The 18,584-nt window shown below is 49.1% G+C and overlaps 1 protein-coding gene across 8 annotated transcripts in view; it reads right to left on the reverse strand.

Annotated features, from left to right (window-relative positions):
* The window catches only part of BOC (BOC cell adhesion associated, oncogene regulated), a 56,373-nt gene extending 38,027 nt beyond the window's left edge, over positions 1-18,346 (reverse strand). For all 8 annotated transcript variants that reach the window (XM_075513130.1, XM_075513112.1, XM_075513120.1 and 5 more), the window contains exon 1: positions 18,227-18,346. The gene's annotated coding sequence lies outside the window, so the exon portion shown is untranslated. The remainder of the gene's footprint in view (positions 1-18,226) is intronic.
* Positions 18,347-18,584: the final 238 nt, after the last annotated feature.

The raw sequence follows: 18,584 nt of genomic DNA on the forward strand, positions 1-18,584 counted from the left end.
CATAGTCATGGAGGTTATGACGCCACATTTCTGGAATCGCTTCTTCATCTATTGGACAAAACATACCCCTACCTTGTGTCTCAGCTTCCCAGGCTGCAAAAACAGGAATAGCAAACCCCAGCTGGTACAAGCAGTAACCAGATGAACATGAGTCAGACAATTTCAGATTCTCAGATGAAAGGTGCTAGACAGGTATGCAGTCTTATTATCTGTACTGCTTCCTGGTAGCCCCAGGATTTCTGGATTAGTAAAATACAGATGTCAGCATCCTGGGGATACAGCCTCAGTAACTGAACCAAGCAGGAAGGGGCAGGCTGACAACAACAAGGGTGAAAAAAATGAATTTGCACCACACAAAATATTGTGGTTAAAGGAGACAGCAACCAAGAGATTATTGACAACAGAGAACAGGATAATTCAGCGGGGTTTGTCAGACTAAACGTTCTGTAATCAGACTCCACGGAAAGTGTTTGTCAAGCAAACATTCAAACATGCAGCTGCCAAGAACTAAGTAAACAGAGAAGGAGAAGCAGTAGAGTCAATGTGGCACCACTTGCAAATGCCCCATGATCAGCTGTTACAGGCCAACCGAGCCCATCAGCAGGCACTAGTGAAGCCAAGGGGCTGAGCTACTACAGGAAGACCCACCACCAGGTTAGACGAACAAGGAGCAGTTCACACCTTCAAAATATTTTCATCCAGCACAGGATTTGCAGACCTGGGTAGGTTTGGGTACAGCAGTCTGTGTGGGTTCAATGGACGCTTTCCTGCAGCACACGCGTACACGCGCAACCACCTGGGCAAGTGAAATATGAAGCCAAACTCCAGGCTGAAGAGAGTCCTCCAAGATAACAAGTGATACCCAACAGCTATTGGTATCACACATTTATTTTCAGTCCTGCTGTACCTAGAAGCCTGTGGTGGTAGTTACCATGCTTACAGAGAGCCAGAGACCCAGGCCAAACACACCGCAGATCTAAGGGCAGGTCGGCTGATCCCAGCCCTGAAACCAGGGGTGCTCAGTGGCACTGAGCAAGGCTGCACAAGGGCTGCAGCCACTCTCCATGCTTTTTATTTAAGTTGGCTAAAGCCAACGGGCAGGAGGAAAGGGGACCTCCAAGAGGCAAAGGAAATTTCTTTTAGTCACACAGCGTCAGCAGTGGAGCAAGGGAGGGAAACATTGGTCTTCTGCTTCCCACCCAAGTGCCTATCCATCGGTCAGTGCTTCCCACCCATGGTTCGCAAGACTGCTGAAAGGGGTATGTGGATGACTTAAGGGGTCCAAGAAAAGGGATGAAAAATATGCCAGTTAAGGGATGAAAAATATGCAAATTCAGACATACAGTGCATTAAGCTGTGCACACGAAATTTCCAACCAGGTCTACTGACCTCCATGAGAAAGTATTCAAGACTGCACACATTGAAAAATAAAGCTGAAACCCATCACAGGTGACCATGCACACACATCTTCTGTCACATGCCCCTGTTCTCCCTCACCTCATCCTGACAGGTGACACCAGAGTGGTGTTATATTAATTTCCTACAGATCAGACCTCTCTTGGCTGTCTAGAAAGAAGTGTGCAAGACAAGGCATGTTTCAAGGCCAGCATCAGATGCATCACTTCTCTATTAGTCACTGGCCACCGATGCACCCACAGTGGTGCTGCTATAACCACCCTTTGGCATGTCTGGGGCCAGCTGCACTCTGTGCAAGTGACCAAAAATCCACACGCTGCAGCCAAAGCTGCTGGGAAGAGGAAGTTTGTGGTCTCCAGCCTAAAGTTACTGATGCCTTCTTTGGAGGTGAAGATTGTGTTCATGTTCAAGAGGTTAATGGACGAATTAGGAAAGCTGTTATCTCCCTAGCTGGACAGAGGACTGTGAGAGGGCCGGAGAGACTGCTGGTCCTCATGAAGAAGGGGTTTGCAGGTTTAGTTGTGGTGAATAGTGACTCTGCCTGGGTTTACGCAAGGAACTTTATGCATTTTATGCATACAGCATTGGTCCCCTCTAGCTCTGAGGGAAGAGGGTGGTCTTCCCAGGAGAACCCCATCCAGAGTGAAGAGGCTGGATCTCCATACCAACAAACAGCCCAGCACCATACACTAAAACCCTTAGGTTTTTTTAATCAGGAGGTACATGACCTCCTCTGGAGTCCTGACACAAGTGCTCCAAGTATTTACAACCTGGAAAAGATCTTAATGAAGACACAGAGTTGCTTTAACTGTCCCTTCTCTGCTCCCCTCCTGTATCCCCACCCTCAGTTTGCTACTGTGCAACAGCCCTGGGGCTATTAAATCAGCAGCCTATACACCATGCAATATTTATGGCCCAAGGCAGTCACAAATATAGTAGTACACGCCTACGGAGGTTTTCTACCCCCCATACCCTCCAACAACACAATTTTCTTGCACGAGAGACTGGCTCAAAACAGAGAGTAGGAACCAGTGCTGTGACCTCCCAGCAGTCCCCAGCACAACCATGAGCTACCTGGGGCTGGGGCTTGCTGCTGCTCCAGTCCCAGCAGTGCAGGGCTCCTTTGGTCAAAGGACAAGGTGTTTCCCAAGCATCTTGCACATCACAAGGCAAAAGTACTCCCTGCCCCTCAATGAGAACAGCTGAAGCAGAGTTCAGCAGTGTCCCAAATCCCACCAGGTGCTTCTGGCAGGGCAGGAAACACCACAGTGGTCCTGAGCCCCTGTAAGGAACATGCTGATTTTGTTTTTCAAATGGCAACCGCACTAGTTCTGGACCCTCACTGATAAACAAATGCAGATTTCTCATGCGCTCATTACGGTTTCCAACAAGAACCATGGACTGTCGTTAGCATTTAGTCATAACGACAGACTTTGGCTTGAGACCATTCAAGTCACCTGGGCCACATAACACAACATAGCTCTGTTTTAGGTCCAGGACTTTGGTGTTTCCCTGCATGGCAGAAATAGGACGACAAAGGGTTAAACCTGGTATAACCTCAAAAATCGCTCTTTGCTTTCCGAAGCAAGAACATCTTTGGCAGGGTCCCCATCTGGGAAATGACATCTCGTCCCTCCTCGCTTCCCCCTCTTCTCCCCCTGAACTCAGAACAAAGCACTGCACTGCCCAACATGCTCCTCCACTGGTTTCATCTTGGTCCAAACGCTTCTTGCGTTTCAACTCCTGCCAAAAAGAAATGCATTAAAAAAAATATTAAAAAAGGCATGTGTGGGGCAGGGGGAGAGGAAGCAGAGAGAGTAAAGGGAAGTCATTAAAACTGAATCTTGATTAGCTACCAGTGGTGAAAGATGGAAACAGTGAGGAGAGACTATTTTTCTCTTGTGATATGTCATCTTGAAGCTGAAACCAGTAGGCCCAGAGGAGACAAGACTTCTCCACACAATCCTCCACCTAGGACCAAACCTAACTTGCTTTACCTTTCCAGTCCACCACGTGCCACCCCACCATCGTCAGAAGAGGCATCTTCTTCCTCAAGACAGTTTCCTGCCAATCACCACATACATTTTTCACCACTCTCATAGCTGTAAGCCCTTTCAGCGTTCCCCCACCCCACATTGAGCCTCCGTTGGCAGAGGGCTGAAGGACACAGCACAGCTGGCCTACCCTTGCTAGCCTTTGTGCCTTCGCTACCAAACACAAAGGTTTGGCCATTGCAAAGCTATAGGGAATCCTAGAGGAAACACATCCCGGAGGAGATGGGTTGTGCATGCTCTGTGGATAAGCTGGATGGGCCAAATGAAGAGCCCCAGACTGGCTCTGTCTCCCAAAGAGACACCCTCCAGCCAAAAAAAAAATTTTTTAAAAAATCACATTGGCTAAAGAAGCATTTAAAAGCAAAACAAAAAACCAGTCCAATTTGGAGAGTCTGTAATAGCTGAACCCAGGGACACGCAGAGGATGTTTTTTGTTCCCTCAGTACAAAAGCCCTTGGTTTTCCCTCCTCCTCATTCCAGCATTTCCCCATCGGGGGTATCAGAGACAGTTCAAGGCCTCCTAGCAGCGCAGACAAAATTGGGTCTCGCTGCCCTGAGGACTAGTGGCGGGAGGCTACAGGAACCAGGGAGATTTGGGGAGCCCTGAAGAGCCGGGCAGGCTGAACCTGCTGCCGCTGGAGGATGGCCAAAGGGTCACCCCTCCAGCATCCCTGTGACCTGCCACAGGCCGGTGCTTCCCTCCAGGGTTTGGCTTCCCAAGGTGTGACTTTGGCTCACAGGCTGCATGGCTATGCCATTTTGATTCCCCAGGGCTCGTTTGTGCTACAGCTGGTGCTCTGCAGCATGTCAAAGAGAGGGAGAGATTAACTCCTTTTTTAAGTATCTCATTACTGTTATATTTTTAAACACAGCTGGTCAAAAATTTTTCAGCAAAGCCATAAATAAATAAATAGTTTAAGGAAATTTACTGCGATTTGAAAACTTTACCTACTGGTCTAGATTTTATCAGATGGTATTCTCTCTCCAATATGCATAAGCTCCACTTGCTTTCGCTTTCTCTCCTATAAGGACCAAATCCATTGAACCATTGATAAAATTTCAAGATTTCACTGCCTATACTGTTTGAGGTTTTAACAGGCACCCTCCTGACCAGTGCGGCAATCACATATGCATTTTTGTCCCACCTGATGACCTTACATTTTCCTTGTAAACGGTGGTACCACCTCCCAAGACCCAAAGATCCGGACACCAAAAACATATCTCCCAAACCTGTCTGCAAAATATTTATTTTCCTGCTCCTCGGGAGAGCAATGACAGAACACAGCCAACCGGTACTCTGATTGGTTTTCCTCTTTTGCAGATCATCCCGCGTCTCATCAGCTCCCATGCCTCCATCCTAGTCAACTTGGTTTAGAAAGCAATCAATTTCTACAACTGTGGACAACATTCAAAATCAGCATCTGTCATGACATCCTACATAAAATAAATAAGACACCACCACCCACCACCTTCTATTAGCAATCTGTTAAGGAAAGCAAACAGTCACCCACTTCTGAAAAAGCCTGATACAGAAAGCAGCATTTCTCTTCCAGCCCGTCCCTGTCTGCCAGTGGCAGACAAAGCCTGTTTAGCAGTATCTATACATGACTTTACTGTTACGTAAATAGCAAATAACGTCTTGGGACCAGCTAAGAAAAGGGGCCCCAAGCACGAGGCTCTGCACATGGAGCAATGGAAGTGCTTGCCCCCAAAAGGCTGCCTTTCTACAGTACTTCTCATTTTACCAGGATGGTGCCCATTTAAACCCCCTTCAACCTTGGAAGAGATGGCTTGGAGCTCCCAGCCTTGTCACCCAAATGCTAACTTGCTCCTTGTATCCCAAAAAAGGAAACAAATTCATGACCAAATAGCTTCCAGTATTTCTTTTCCAGGCTATTGTTATGTGACTGCATTTGGAAGTAAGGGAGAAAAACAAATACATGACTGTGGTCAGTGTCTGTCCTTGAATAGGGGGGAAAAAAAAAAAAAAACAACCCCAAAACCTAGTCCTTGTTTTATATGTTTAGTCGTTTTTGGAGAAAACCATACGCAGTAAGGAGACCAAAGAAACAGCAACACCAGCCCCTGGGCCTTGGGGGATGACAACAGGAGAAGCAGAACAGAAGTGAATCTACTCTCCATCTATTAACATATACTGTTCAGCTCAAGAAATTCTTAAAAGTCCCAGCAATGGTCTAAGCCAAGAAGTCTACTTCTTCCTCTGTTGCAAAGGACTAAGATGTTTTTGTGCAGTGAATTGCTTTATCAATTCAGAAAGCCTTTTTAATGCAAAAATCACCTTTGCTTGAGAGGCATTAGTAGGCGTTTCACAGAAAAGATCAGATCATCCTCTCCAAAGACTCACCCAGCAGTGGTCTTGGGAGAACATAGCAAACCTCTGACATTTGCTCACTTGCCTACCAGGGGAAAAAAAAAATATTTAAAACTCTTTGGATCTTCCAAAGATCCTTACATTACTGTCTAGTAAAGGAACATAGGAGTATTCGAGTCTCTTGTTTTACAGACATTCCTTTAAGACCTCAGTATTAGGTACTTTACAAAACTACAATAAAAAGACATCCTCTGCCTCAGGGACATTTATCTCTAATTGCTTACAGAGACTGTCAACACTTTCTTTGAGAAGGGAAGTCTGTGACTGTCCCATAGCACCAAATACCCCTAGAAAAAACTTTCACTATTCAGTGCAAAGTCATCTGTAGACCAGCTCAGTCAGTACCTACCCTCCAAATTATGTTAAATACTGTCACTTGCTGCAGACCACACATGCAACGTTAGAAGTTGAAAGAAATAAGGAGTTCCCCCCTCCCTGTAGCAACTGGGAAAACTCAGCTATATAATGGAAATACGATCTCAGAATTACCAATAGCGAAATTATGGACCATTTCTTAATTTGGAAAATACCATAAATTCTTTTAGGATGAAAAGCACTCCTCAGTTTTGAGGAAATGCTGCTCCATGATTTTAAATCCAGTTGTGCAGCTGGCACACTCTGCCCTGGGATGGGCAAAGCAAGCTGTTCTCATGTAGTTACATTCACAACACGCTGCAGGATTTAACAGTCCCTCATGAAAGAGATAAGCTATATAAACATAAACTGTAACAATGGGACAAAAAGGAGCTTCCAGAATTCCCTCTGCAAGCCCAACAGGGAAAACAACAATAATTACCCTCTGCATTTCTCGCCAGCTGAAATTTGTCTGTTCCCCCGCTTTGCTTTGCCGATAACAAACATCTGTCGGGAGCATCCTTCCCTGTGCAAGAGGGGAACACATCCATTGCAGCCTCTGGGGCTTTGTACCCCAGCAAAGCCTCTGGAGAGTCTCCGCTGTAAAAGCCACAGAGAAACCTCTGTTGGTCTTACTTATCAACTACAAAAGTGTTACATGGAAAATGAGTCTTTTTTTGCAGCCCCCAAAGCAGTTAAGACGACCTTCAGAAAAAACACATGAGGAGCCTCTGGCAGAGGCGATCTCTTGAGGTCCACCCCAGATGTGCCTTTCTAAGGATCTTTATTTTAGGGTCTTCCTTCCCAACCCTTATCCACCACCAGCTTTTAGTCATATATTTCTTTGGCAGAAAGCTCTAGAAGCCCAAGGCAGCAGGCTCCCAGATAAAGCTCTTGATCTGTGGCTCATTAGCAGCTCACTGAGGCTTTTTGGCCCGGTGCCTACATGCCCCTTGCAGATGCTGGCACCTCGGTGCATGCCATGTCCGCCGGCCCCACTGAGCTGCTTTGCTGGCTGCCTGTAAGGAGACAGGTCAACACAAAACCCTCCCAGTTTGCAAAACATTGTGAGATCGGAAATGTTGGCAGAGATTTGAAAATGTTGCCTTTGCCCAAGCCCCAATCCACCAGCTGGGGGGGGGGGGGATAAGGGCAGGAGAGATGTGGCTCTCCTTTCAAGGATGGTATTTCTCTAGAATAACCTCTGGGGAGGCAGCAGCCCTGCCTGCAACTGCAGGCAGCCACCCTGCCCGGGCAAGGGCTCCCCAAACCCGCTCTGACACGCCAGCGGCCCGCGCTCGCCCCGGGTCGGTGAGGGCTGGGAGCACCTCTCCAGCAGCGGGCTGGCACCTGGGGAGGCACCGCCAGTTGTTCCTTATCAGCCTTCCCCAAAACAAGTAAGGACAGGGGCGTCCGGGATATGGCCCAACAAGCCTTTCTCAGCCCCGGCAACTGTTGTTGGCATACAGGGACCTCAGGCAGAAGAGAGGAAATTAAAGCCAGAAAATGAGGAGAAAGGGGGGTGCGAGGGCCTGGCGGCAGCCCCCGCATCCTTTGGGAGGCAGCACGCATGCAGGGAACAGGGGCATGCTAGCAGCCTCAGCTGCAATCCCATTCTCCCTCCCCATTGCGGTGTCTGAGGGGAAAAAAGCCTCCCCAGAAAAACTGAGAGGGATGTACATGCTGGGAGAGAGGAACAGATTATTTTCCCTAAGCATGAGGAGGGATAGGCGACACAAACCAATTTTTTGACACCTTCTCCATCCCATGCCCTGCCTAATTCAGCTGGGCAGAAATTAAGGCAACAGCTACATTGGTGCCTCCTTACAGTCTTTCATGCAAAAGGAGTGACCTGGGACCCACAGAGAAGAAAAAGCCATAACTGTGCAGCTGTCTGGCATCTCCCACCACTCCCAAGGCACTGACTGAGCCAGGTAGAAACTGTAAGGGCCCAAACACCTCATCTAAGATCTCTTCTGTAATTAAATAATTTGGCTTGCAGAGGGCAGATCAAACCCACTTGCAAAATGGAGGAGTCCTGCTACAGATAGGCTCCTCTCCCTGCAGAGCAGGGGAAGGAGTCATCTCTTCATCCAGCCACAAACAGCCCTTGGCAACACAGTGCCATTAAAAACAGTATGTTTCAAAGCATTCCTCTATGCAAAAAGCCTCTGACTGCAGTTCAGGCTGTTATTCACACAGCAGCAGGGCATGGCCACGAACAGCCCCCCAGGAGAGTCTGCCCATAGCTCTTTGCAAACAAACAGGTGCCAGAAGAAGATGCCTATGCATCCCCACCTGCTCCCCAAAACAGTGCTGTAAGTCAGACAAGAAAGGAGGGGTGAAGGAACCTGCCCAGGTTTCACTGAAGCAATCCTATCCCCCTTGAGAGAGAGTTCCCAGTGACCCCATCAAACCAGGTTTTGCTCATGTCCTGCCATTAGTGTCCACACAGCTGCTCCCTCCTGGGCTACCTGTGCCTGCAGGGGTCAGGTTAGTGTTCGGGTATCCCTGTGTGTCCCCAGCCACATGCTCAACATGGCCTGCAGCTCTCAGGAAGAGCAGCTCTTTGTACCCCTGCTGCTCCTCATTCCTCCTCCTGCGCCTCCCTACAGCGTAAGGTACCTCTGTGCTGACCATGGAGAGGTGAGCACCATCTCTGCTTGCACCTGGGCCACAGCACGAGCCTTAGCAGGACTTAGCCTTAGCAGCATCTGTTAGAGTTTATCCTTGGCTCATGCACGGAAAGCCAGTGCCTCCAGAGCAAGAGGAGCACAGCCCCAGACCCCCCCCGAGAAAGAAGGCACACAATATTTACGTAATGAGATTGTTTTACTTGAGATTGCATGCTGCAAGCAAGACACTTATTACACTGGCTCTCTGCTCTCCCAGCTATCTTTCAAAGCACAATGCTGCAACTGAAAACTAGCTGACAGGAGAGAATTAAAGTCATAACTGGCTCCTTTCCTTCCCCTTCAGCCACACGCTCTTGCTTTCCACCTGCCGCTCCCCCAGCGCCCTGGCAGACCTCCTGCTCATTTGCCTTCTGAAGACAAGCAGGCGCTTCAGCTCCACAAGACCGCTTGCCCACCCCAATGCAAGGCAAGCCACAGCAGCAAGATGCTACCAAGAACACCTGCAGTGCCAAGTGCCCCATTTGGGCAACCACTTACTGGAGCACGTGAAGCCACATCACTCTATTGACTGATGTGAGCTGAGGGCTAAGGAAGATGAGACTCTGCTATGGACAGCTCTCAGCTTCAAGGCAGACATCTCTCAGTCAAGCCCTAGCGATGCTCAACTTTGACCTCCTCTTCTGAAGAGCAGGCCAAGGCGGAGAATGGAGCACAGGACGGGGCATCAGGCAACACAGGGTCTGTACTAAGCTCCAGTCCTGACCTGCTGAGTCACCCCAAGGCACATGTGTCCTTTTTCATGCTCTGTTTTTACCTCCTGTTCTGCATGTGTCTTGCTGTTTTGAATGGGGATGTAGGAACCGTCTCTCATTACAAGTTATCTAACATAGCCGGGTCCCAACTTTGGTTAAAACTTGTAGACACAACTGTAATACAAATAATAATTTAGGTTTTGGAATATGGTGATGGGGGAAGATGGCGTGGCAGGCCTTTCTCAGGCCTTCATCCAGAGAGTCAATGTTCAGAAACCTCTACTTATCTTCAGTGCTGGAGCTATGCAACAACTGGGTTATGCTCACATTTTTGTGGCTGCTGAAATTTTTGCTTGTTTGCTTGGTCACTAGTTTGGGAAATTTTTTAAAGGTGGTTCTTTGAAGTGGCTCGGAGGTTAGGGATGTCCGAAGCTATCCCAGGGGAGACAGATTATAGGGTAGAGTCCAGGTCAGGCATCAACGATAAACACAGCTTGCCACTTTGCTCCTGATGTTGTTCTCTTTGTGTTCCTTTTCCCTCCTTCCCAAATCTACAGTCCAGGCAATCGTGAGGAAAACCCGACAACTGTACATTTAGCAAGTATATTCCTGCCTAACTTGCTACATGATGTAAATAGTTGACCCTTGCTCCCACAAAAGACAACAGGCTTCACAATGCAATCAGCAGGATCCCACAGCTTGTATTGCATATTTGCATTCCAGACAACTACAGCTAGTGCTCGCTAGTGGACTGGTGCCTGTCCTGTGAGATACAGGGCTGGCTTGTCTTGCTGTAGCCATGTAAACCATACTGCTCTTCCCTAATGCTTCCACAGACTGCCTACTCGCCTCCCTGCCAAGAGGGAAGCAGGGTCAGCAAACACATACCCGGGCTGCAGCAGCTCCAGCTCCATATGTTGGTACTGATCCCCCTTCCTCAGCATCTGTCACCAAGCTAATGAGCTGCATGGTCACCGAGCTCAGTTGACCATGATCCTGAGATCTTCTCCCTCTCTGCTGGCTGGGCAGTGATCTCTGGCAGGGCCTGGAGCTGGGGTGCCAATGTGCTAGACTACTCTTGCAACATTCACCGCAGATCAGGTGGCCAGAGCAGCAAGGTCCTCAAAAGCAACTAGCCCTTGTGCTGTCTTGGACTCTTTCTCTACAGCATTACGGAAGTGTTCAGGCACAGGCTGGCACGCAACCAGGAGCTCTGCTCCTGACCCACTGCAAAGCAAAGACCTTTTCCCTTCAGGCCAGCCCCAGACACCCCAATAGCAACAGCAGAGTGATGACGGACACATCCAGAGCAGCTGGCATGCCTCTCTGAGGAGCCCTCCACGCTCCAGCTTCTCACAACCCTATCTCACCCTACAAGCCTCCAGCTCCAGAGGTGGCAGAGAGCTACAAGCCAGATACCCTGCTTGGACAGCTGAGGGGTAGGGAAGTCCCCCCACGGACTCAAAAGCTAGTAGATCTCAAGCCCTCCTCCTGCCAGGGTCCCACAGCTCTGCTGTGGTCTGGCTGGCTGTGCCACAAGGCCCAAGAAGGAGCCAGTGATGAGGTGCTCCTCATTGGATTCAGACCCCATTACAGCTGGATAACTGGGCCATCATGCTCTCCTTCTGCCCAGACGGCTCCGGCTTAGAAGCTGCACTTCAACTGCTTGCAAGACAAGGTGTGCTTGATAGCCACTTTTGAAATAAAGAGTCCACTTCCACACAGGAGTAGGTGGTCGGGACTAATATGGGCAGCTGCTACGCTGGTGACAGTGGGACCGTCCCACAAACCCATCAAGCATGACCTCGTACTTAAAAGTGAGGGGAGAGCTATCTGGTCTCTCAACGCACAAGTCTCATTGACTCTCTACCACATCATTAAAGTCACCCCAGGTGTTTTTGAAAAATCCCACCCAGCGTGTTTTTGAAAACATCTCTTAACGCTAGGACTCAAACCCACCCCTTCAATCTGACAGTGCTTGGGTTTGTTAAACAAGCAGCTTTCTTCTGGGGGAAAAAAAATAAAAATCACATTCCCATCACCGTTCAGAGGGCCCAAAGGAATCTCTCACCGACAGCGGCAAGCTCTAAAGAAGCGGGGCCAGCTAGTCCTTTTTACCACCCGCAGCCCAGGAACGTGCAAGTAAGCACCACCTTCCTACCCCAAAGGGGACTGCCATTCAGCGGAGGGCTGGGACGATGAGAACCGTCTCCACGTCAGCTAGAGCTCAGGGAGCAACTTGGGACAGAAGGCACTACATGAAGCAAATTATTATTCAGCATCCAGAATACTATTGGCTTCCAAATAATTGTCTATTTGTGTGCGTGCATGCACAAGAATCCTCACTCCATGGTCTCTGCCAGCGTACTCCCAGCACTGTGACTCTCCGGGGACAAGGCCCATACTTGTATTCAATCTCGGCTTTGGATCTCAAACACTAAGGTTTCAGATTTTGTTTTAAAAAACATTTTCTCTGGCAACTGGGCTGTTAATGGATTTGATGTTTTTGCTCTCGCCTCCTCCCTACCTTTAAAAGCTTGGCACCAAAGGGCTTCTTTGAAGATAAGGCCAAATTTGCAATTTAAGGGGAGGAACTTCATAAAGCTAGACGTGAAGGGATGGAGAGGAGGAGGAAAAAAAAAAAAAAAACCAACCCAGGAACCACTTTGCCTGTTGAGATGTACACTGTACAGTACAGAGGATTACAATGGCCTCTCTGTACCACCACTGGCTGGAGCCATAAATTCACTGCAGCTGCAGTGCTACTACCTACGCTAGACTCCCCAGGGGTCATGCTCAGAGAGCGGCTTCTCTACAGCCGCACACCCAGCCTACCCTCCAAACCAAAAGCATCACGCAGCCCTTACAGAGCCCACATCCACCTAGCACGCAGGGGTGGATGTCCCCAGAGGCAACCGCAGGAGCCTCCCATTGGGCTGCCAATGCCGCAGGAGGCTCTCTGCTGAAACCAACTGTGGTCCTTATCCGAGAGGTTTTTCAAGGGCCAGCAAATCTATGGTCTCTCCCGATCTCCAGCAGACCTATCCTCAACACCACAAGGAGGCAGGGAAGTGCCACTTACAGGTTTTGCAGGTGGAGAGCTGAGGCAAAGAGCAACCTGCCCCTCCTCGGGGGGATATCTGTGGTGTAGAGGGGAACCAAACCCAGCTCTCCTCACATCCCAGGCTTGCACCCTAAAACACTGGCATCACTAAGTGAGGTTGGCTGCTCTACCTAGAAGTACCAGGATAAATTACAGTGACATTCTCAGAGGAAGCTGCATTTTGCATATAAATGCTATATTCTAGGCCAGCGTATCCACATTTGAGGTTTATTTCTCAAAGACTACCTCAGTAGGTTTATATCACCACAAGCTTTCTTAACCACACTAAGCTCAACACATTGATTCACAGGGCTCTGCCTCACCTGTCCTTTTGTTAGTTAGGAGAAAAACAAAAAGCAACCTAATTTTGGTGTTTGAAAGCTGACAACACAGTTCTGGCAGGGACCTTTGCACCCTTTTTCTCTCCACTCTTATGATTTAAAGAGCAGCAGAAGGGCCCGATGCTGCTGATTTAGACACACAAGCCTGTTCAAACTCGCTGACAGTGCAACCAGTGAACACATCCTTGCATTTGGCAGGGCCCCTGGACCATGGCTCTGCATAAGAGTATGACCTGCTAGCTAATCTCTTTGCCAGAGTGCACCTTGTAGAGCCAAAATGGCATCACCACCGCAGGGCTCAGGGTGAAAGACTTACTGCCTACACCAGGCACAGAAGTTAATGAAAAATGACCGGTTTCCAAAACACCATCTGACTTTCACAGATGTATATAGAGACACCACAGCCCAAAACCTCTGTGAACTCAACAACAGTGGGTTTTCATAGGGGCAACACACTATGGTGCGGCTTGGACTTTGCCCAGCAAGCCTCCAACCCACTGCATTGGGCACAAGGCGCAGTCGCCATCCTCCCACCTAAGGGAAGCTCAGGGAAGGGTTTCGGCCACAGGGCAGCAGCCTCCCCAGAGCAGCTGAGCAGAAAGCAAGGGTAAAGTTTGGCTCTCACCTCTGTGCTGGCACGCTGCCCACAAGGAGGGCGAAGAAGCTCGAGCACGTCCCACACGCTCCCTGAAGCACATTTCCCTCCATTGATCCCACCAGAGCCAAAATAAATTGGCACTGCCTCTTACTCAAGAGCTCCTACAATACACAACAGCAGCCCCGACAGCCCCTCTCAGGCACCCTGCCTGCATTGTGCCAGGTGCTCTGCTAACAACCCCATCAGGCACAGCTGAGCCTCCCATCCTATCTGTCCTTTTGCAGGGAAGAAGAGAGGCCATTTTAATACAAGGAGCATGCAACATCCTCAGGGCAGGGATCTGTTGTTCCCTGTTCATGTAGAAAGCCCTGCACCGCCTGCAGCAGCTTTGGGACTGTGCAAGCATTGAGCGTTTTTTTTTTTTCCCTGAAACAAGTATCTTCCTGAGCTCTTCAGCCAACTTGCTTCCACTGCATCCACACTCTTATTGTCTTAGCTTCCCACGGATGCTCATACAGCTGTGTTGCTGGAGCACACACTCCTGTGGAAAGTAGATTTTAAAAAACTCTTATGCACAAATATGCATACGAAGCAAATTTTGAAAGCTTCCCATCCTGCAAACATTCCCTCCAGAAAACCAGCTTCCGGCACGGTGTTCAGCCAGTGAAGCACCAGAAACAATGTCGTATGATTCAGGGCCAAGAGGAACTAAACCAAATACCAGGAAATAAAAAAAGATGCTTGCAATACCTTTTGTTGAACAATTACCCAAAGTACATTTAGAATACTGGAAGATTATATTCACCTGTGTTCTACCTAAGGACCTGCAATTCATTTATTCATTATTCTCCTTAAATTGTTCTTGTGGCCTAGGAACTGGAATACATAACAACCTCTTAAACCGAGACTGACCACAGGAGCACCAAAATACACAGCAGCAGGTTTTTCCCTCAGGATGTTTTCAGTCTAACCAGAAACAGGAAGTCTCCAAAGATTTTGCAAGTAGAGCTTTTTCCTTGCGGGATATCCCATCCCAACTGTAGACTTTGCACTGCAAAGTTTTTAGCCCGGGAGGTAACGGTTTAAACTAAGAGATTTGCAAGCCTTGGTCCCTAACACGCTAGCAGTAATACATCAAGTCATCTTTGCACATTAAAGTCCAAGGGAACTGCGCCTCATACCTCTGAGGCACTGGGCATCAGGCATTAAAAAAAACCAATCCACCATTATTTACTGCCAAAGAAAATTTTGTGAACTCGGTTACATTGGCCTACTGCTGCTGTAACTTCTTGTGGGCTGAGCGACTAAACTGAGACTAACTGAGCCCGAGGTCTCTAAAAACCCACCCGCAGGCCAGCCTGGGCTAAAAAAACCAACGTGGTCCCCAACGCACTCTTCCTTGCCACTGCTCCCCCGCTTCATAAGGCATGTAAGGGGGTTTTGGGGAGACAGCCTGTCTTTGCCTAGGAAAAAGCAGTGATTTTGGATGCATAGAGGTGCCTCCCGAGCCCTGCAGCAGCCCTGGAGAGGCTTGGCTCAGCACAGCGGGTCCTCCCTGGTGCACCTGAGCTCTGCTCTGAGAGACACAAAGGTGGGTGCTGGCCGGCTGACAGGAATCAACATGGATGGCCGTATCTGCCCCACCAGAGTGCTCACCCCATTGGCACAGGGTTTAGCTCCATTTTCTGCAGGGGAAAACCAAGGCTGTGGAGAAAATTCTTTAAGCTCACACAGGGCACATGGCATCGGCTGAGGACACAGCCCAAACAGTTCCACATCCAAACCTGTGTTTCCACCTGAAGAGTGTCTTTCCTGCCCTGTCACCCATCTTCCCTCCCACAGCCCGGGCAAAATAAGTAATAGTTTGGAGGTATTTTTCTGTGCATGGTATCAGACTGTGAGGTTTCTGTGCTCCTGAGGACATGCAATTCAGAAAGAGGCCAGGAAGCACTGGCAGGTAGATTTGTAGGTGTTTTAGTCAAGTGTGGTCATTCAGTAACAATGACAAGAAACTACAAAAATTCAGGTCTGCCCTAAATGGATTAGTTTCCTTAACTCAGGAAGTTCCCCCTCTGCATCACTAGGGAGGATGGGGACAAAGCAAGCTGCTCGCTTCATGGCCCGCCTGCAACGCTCCAGCTGGCTCCCAAAGGGCCAACTCTGCCAGCCCTAGTCAAGTGGAAGGAGGTGTACCAGCAGCCTGGAAACTGCCGGGCTGCAAGTTGGTACTGAGGGCTGGAAGGATCTCTCTGCTGTTAGTTTTGAGGACAGAGCAGAACTTCAAGGAGTGAGGGGGACTGGGCAATGATTCCCCTGTCCTTCAATGGAGCAAAACTCCAAGCTGGGAGTCTCACACCCAAAGGGCTGGAAAGACTCTGCAGACACCAGTCACTGGGTTTCACTTTGCAATCTTGAAGAACCTCTCGCTCTGTGCTTCTGTATCATGCCAGTACAAGATACAGAAAAGCTGTATTTTCCAGACTGTAAGGATACAGAGCACCCATAAGACTTACATGCCAGTTTGTAGCACATACATTCACCTGTAATACATCTTCTTTGCGCCAAGCAGAGAAGAGATGTGTGTGGATTCAGCTACTCGTACTGGCATATCTCTCAAAGAAAGGTCCTGTGGGGGTGTGTGTGTATGAGAAAGGGAGAAAACTTAACTTGGCTTTCAAATCTGCACAGGACCCTTGCGCACCCTTCAGATGAACCTGCCTCATTTTCCCCAATGGGAACGACACCAGCAGGGAGGACTGCTCTGTATCTGACTTCAACCCTCGCAGAAAACACCTACTGGGACCTCATCTGCATTGTACATGCAGGATGAATCCCTGTAATTGTATCTAGAGGGGAGGGTTAAGAAAAATGCATGGAACAAAACTCCATTTATTTCTTGTCAGAGAATATCATGAACCCAGCAGGGAGCTCACAGCTCTCCCTAATTGTGCTATTTACTTCAGAAGATCCCAAGATGACTCCTATTAGCACGGGAAGTTATTTCACCTTCATTTCTTTAGGTCACTTAAATAAACAGAACAAATCTTCACTGCAAACCCCTGATGTGTTTCTGCTGAAATCCTTCCTGGAGCCATTAAACCTCAATATCCAACCCATTAAATAAAAGTGTGTGCATGTATGTATATATGCATAAATATGCAAGAACCCTCTTCTAAACATATGCACACCGAGGCAGTTTCAAAAGAAAAGAAAACTAAGATAAAATCCTACTTCCAAAATGCCCACATTCTTCTAATATTTTCCATGGTAGTTTTTTAGCCCATGGGAAAAGAAACTTTAATGGCAGATTGCAGATGAACATATCAAAAAGACACCACAGTATTGGTGTAGAAATTAAGAGAATTGGGCACCAAGAAAAACAAACGATTTAAGACATGCCGGGAATTACATGCTGGTGCACAGTGTGTGTGTGTGGATTCCTGTTATCCCACTCACATAATGCTGCGGAGAGGTCAAGAGAGTTTCTTTAAAACAAACAAGGACAAAAAACCCCCTTTAATAGACCTGAACTGCCTTTCCCACAATGCCAGTGAAATAACACTTGGGGTACCAGAATTAGTTGGGGAAGTGCCCAAAAATACAAGATTTGTATTAAATACCTTTTGCCAGACAAGGGTATTGGGAAAAGTCTGTTATTATTTTTCAAAGTAATTATTAATGTCCTCAGAGCACTTTAAAAAGTCTTGTTTGGACACGGCTACAAATTCAGCATCCCACTTTCTCCCCAACACATTTTCTATTTACAGTCACCATCCAGAGGACCTGCCAAAGCTGCAGCCCAAGCAGCGAGGCACGCGTGCACAAATCCTACGGCATCCCGCTGCCGAGCGGAAAATTACTTTCCCCGACCCAAATCGCTACTCATCCTTGCACCAGGGTTAAAAACTCTACAGTCGCACAAGAAGAGGTCACAAATTTTACTCGCGGATTACCCACCCCCGCTTTTCTTTGCAGCAGCAGCACCAGCCCCTTCCCAGGGCGCAAACCGAAATGCCTTCGCATCTGCAGGAGCTGGGTCTTGCCCGCAAACTCCCATCAGCTTTTGACAAGAGCTGGAGCAACGGAGGATGAATCTGGGGTTTATTTTGCGCTGCTTTTCCCTCTCTCCCTCACGCACCACCCCTCCTCGACTAGCCGGCGGCGAGGACGGGGCGATGTGGCGGACCATGCTTTTGGGGAAGCTTCAGGCAAGCACCAGAGCACCACGGTGTGTGTGTGTGCCTGCACTGGGCCCTCCATTAACGCCACCCGACCGAGGAGGAAGAGCTGGAGGGAGACGGCCGAGCCCCCCGCACCTCACCTGCCTGAGCGAAAACAAGCCCCGCGCTGGCGGGGACCAGCGGGTCTCCGCTCCTCCCTTGTCACGTCTCCCGCGTCCCTACGCAGACCCCCTTCCCCGCATTCCCACACCAACTTCGCAAACTCTGACACAAACGCTGGCCGCCGTTGCCGCCGGCTGTGAAGAAGCGGGGGAAGCCCTGCGCCCCGCCACCCGCCACAGCCGGCCTCCCGGCCCCTCGCCAGCGCCGCCGGGCCCGGGCCCCCTTCGCTTCACTCACCGCGGTCTCCGGTGGAGCAGGCGGGGGAAACACAAAGATGCCCCAAACGAAGGGAAGCAACAAAGAGGCTTAACTCCAGGAGCTGGGAACTTCCAGGCCGGATCTGCGGGGAATTCAGCACACACACACACAGAAAAAAAAAAAATAAAAGAGAGAAAGAGAGAGGGGAGAAGCCTGGTTTGGGGGAGAGGGGGAAGGTGGGGGGCCCTTGGTTTTGGGGTGGTGGTTGTGTTTTTTCTGCGGGTTGCCGCTGGGGTTGGGGGGCCGCGCAGAGCTCAGGCGCGGCGGGAGGAGGAGGAGGAGGAGGAGGAGGGAAGAGGCGCCGGGATGCGGGAAGCCAGACCCTCCATACGGGAGA

This window comes from Mycteria americana, chromosome 1, assembly GCF_035582795.1.
Source record: "Mycteria americana isolate JAX WOST 10 ecotype Jacksonville Zoo and Gardens chromosome 1, USCA_MyAme_1.0, whole genome shotgun sequence".
Lineage (NCBI taxonomy): Eukaryota > Metazoa > Chordata > Aves > Ciconiiformes > Ciconiidae > Mycteria > Mycteria americana.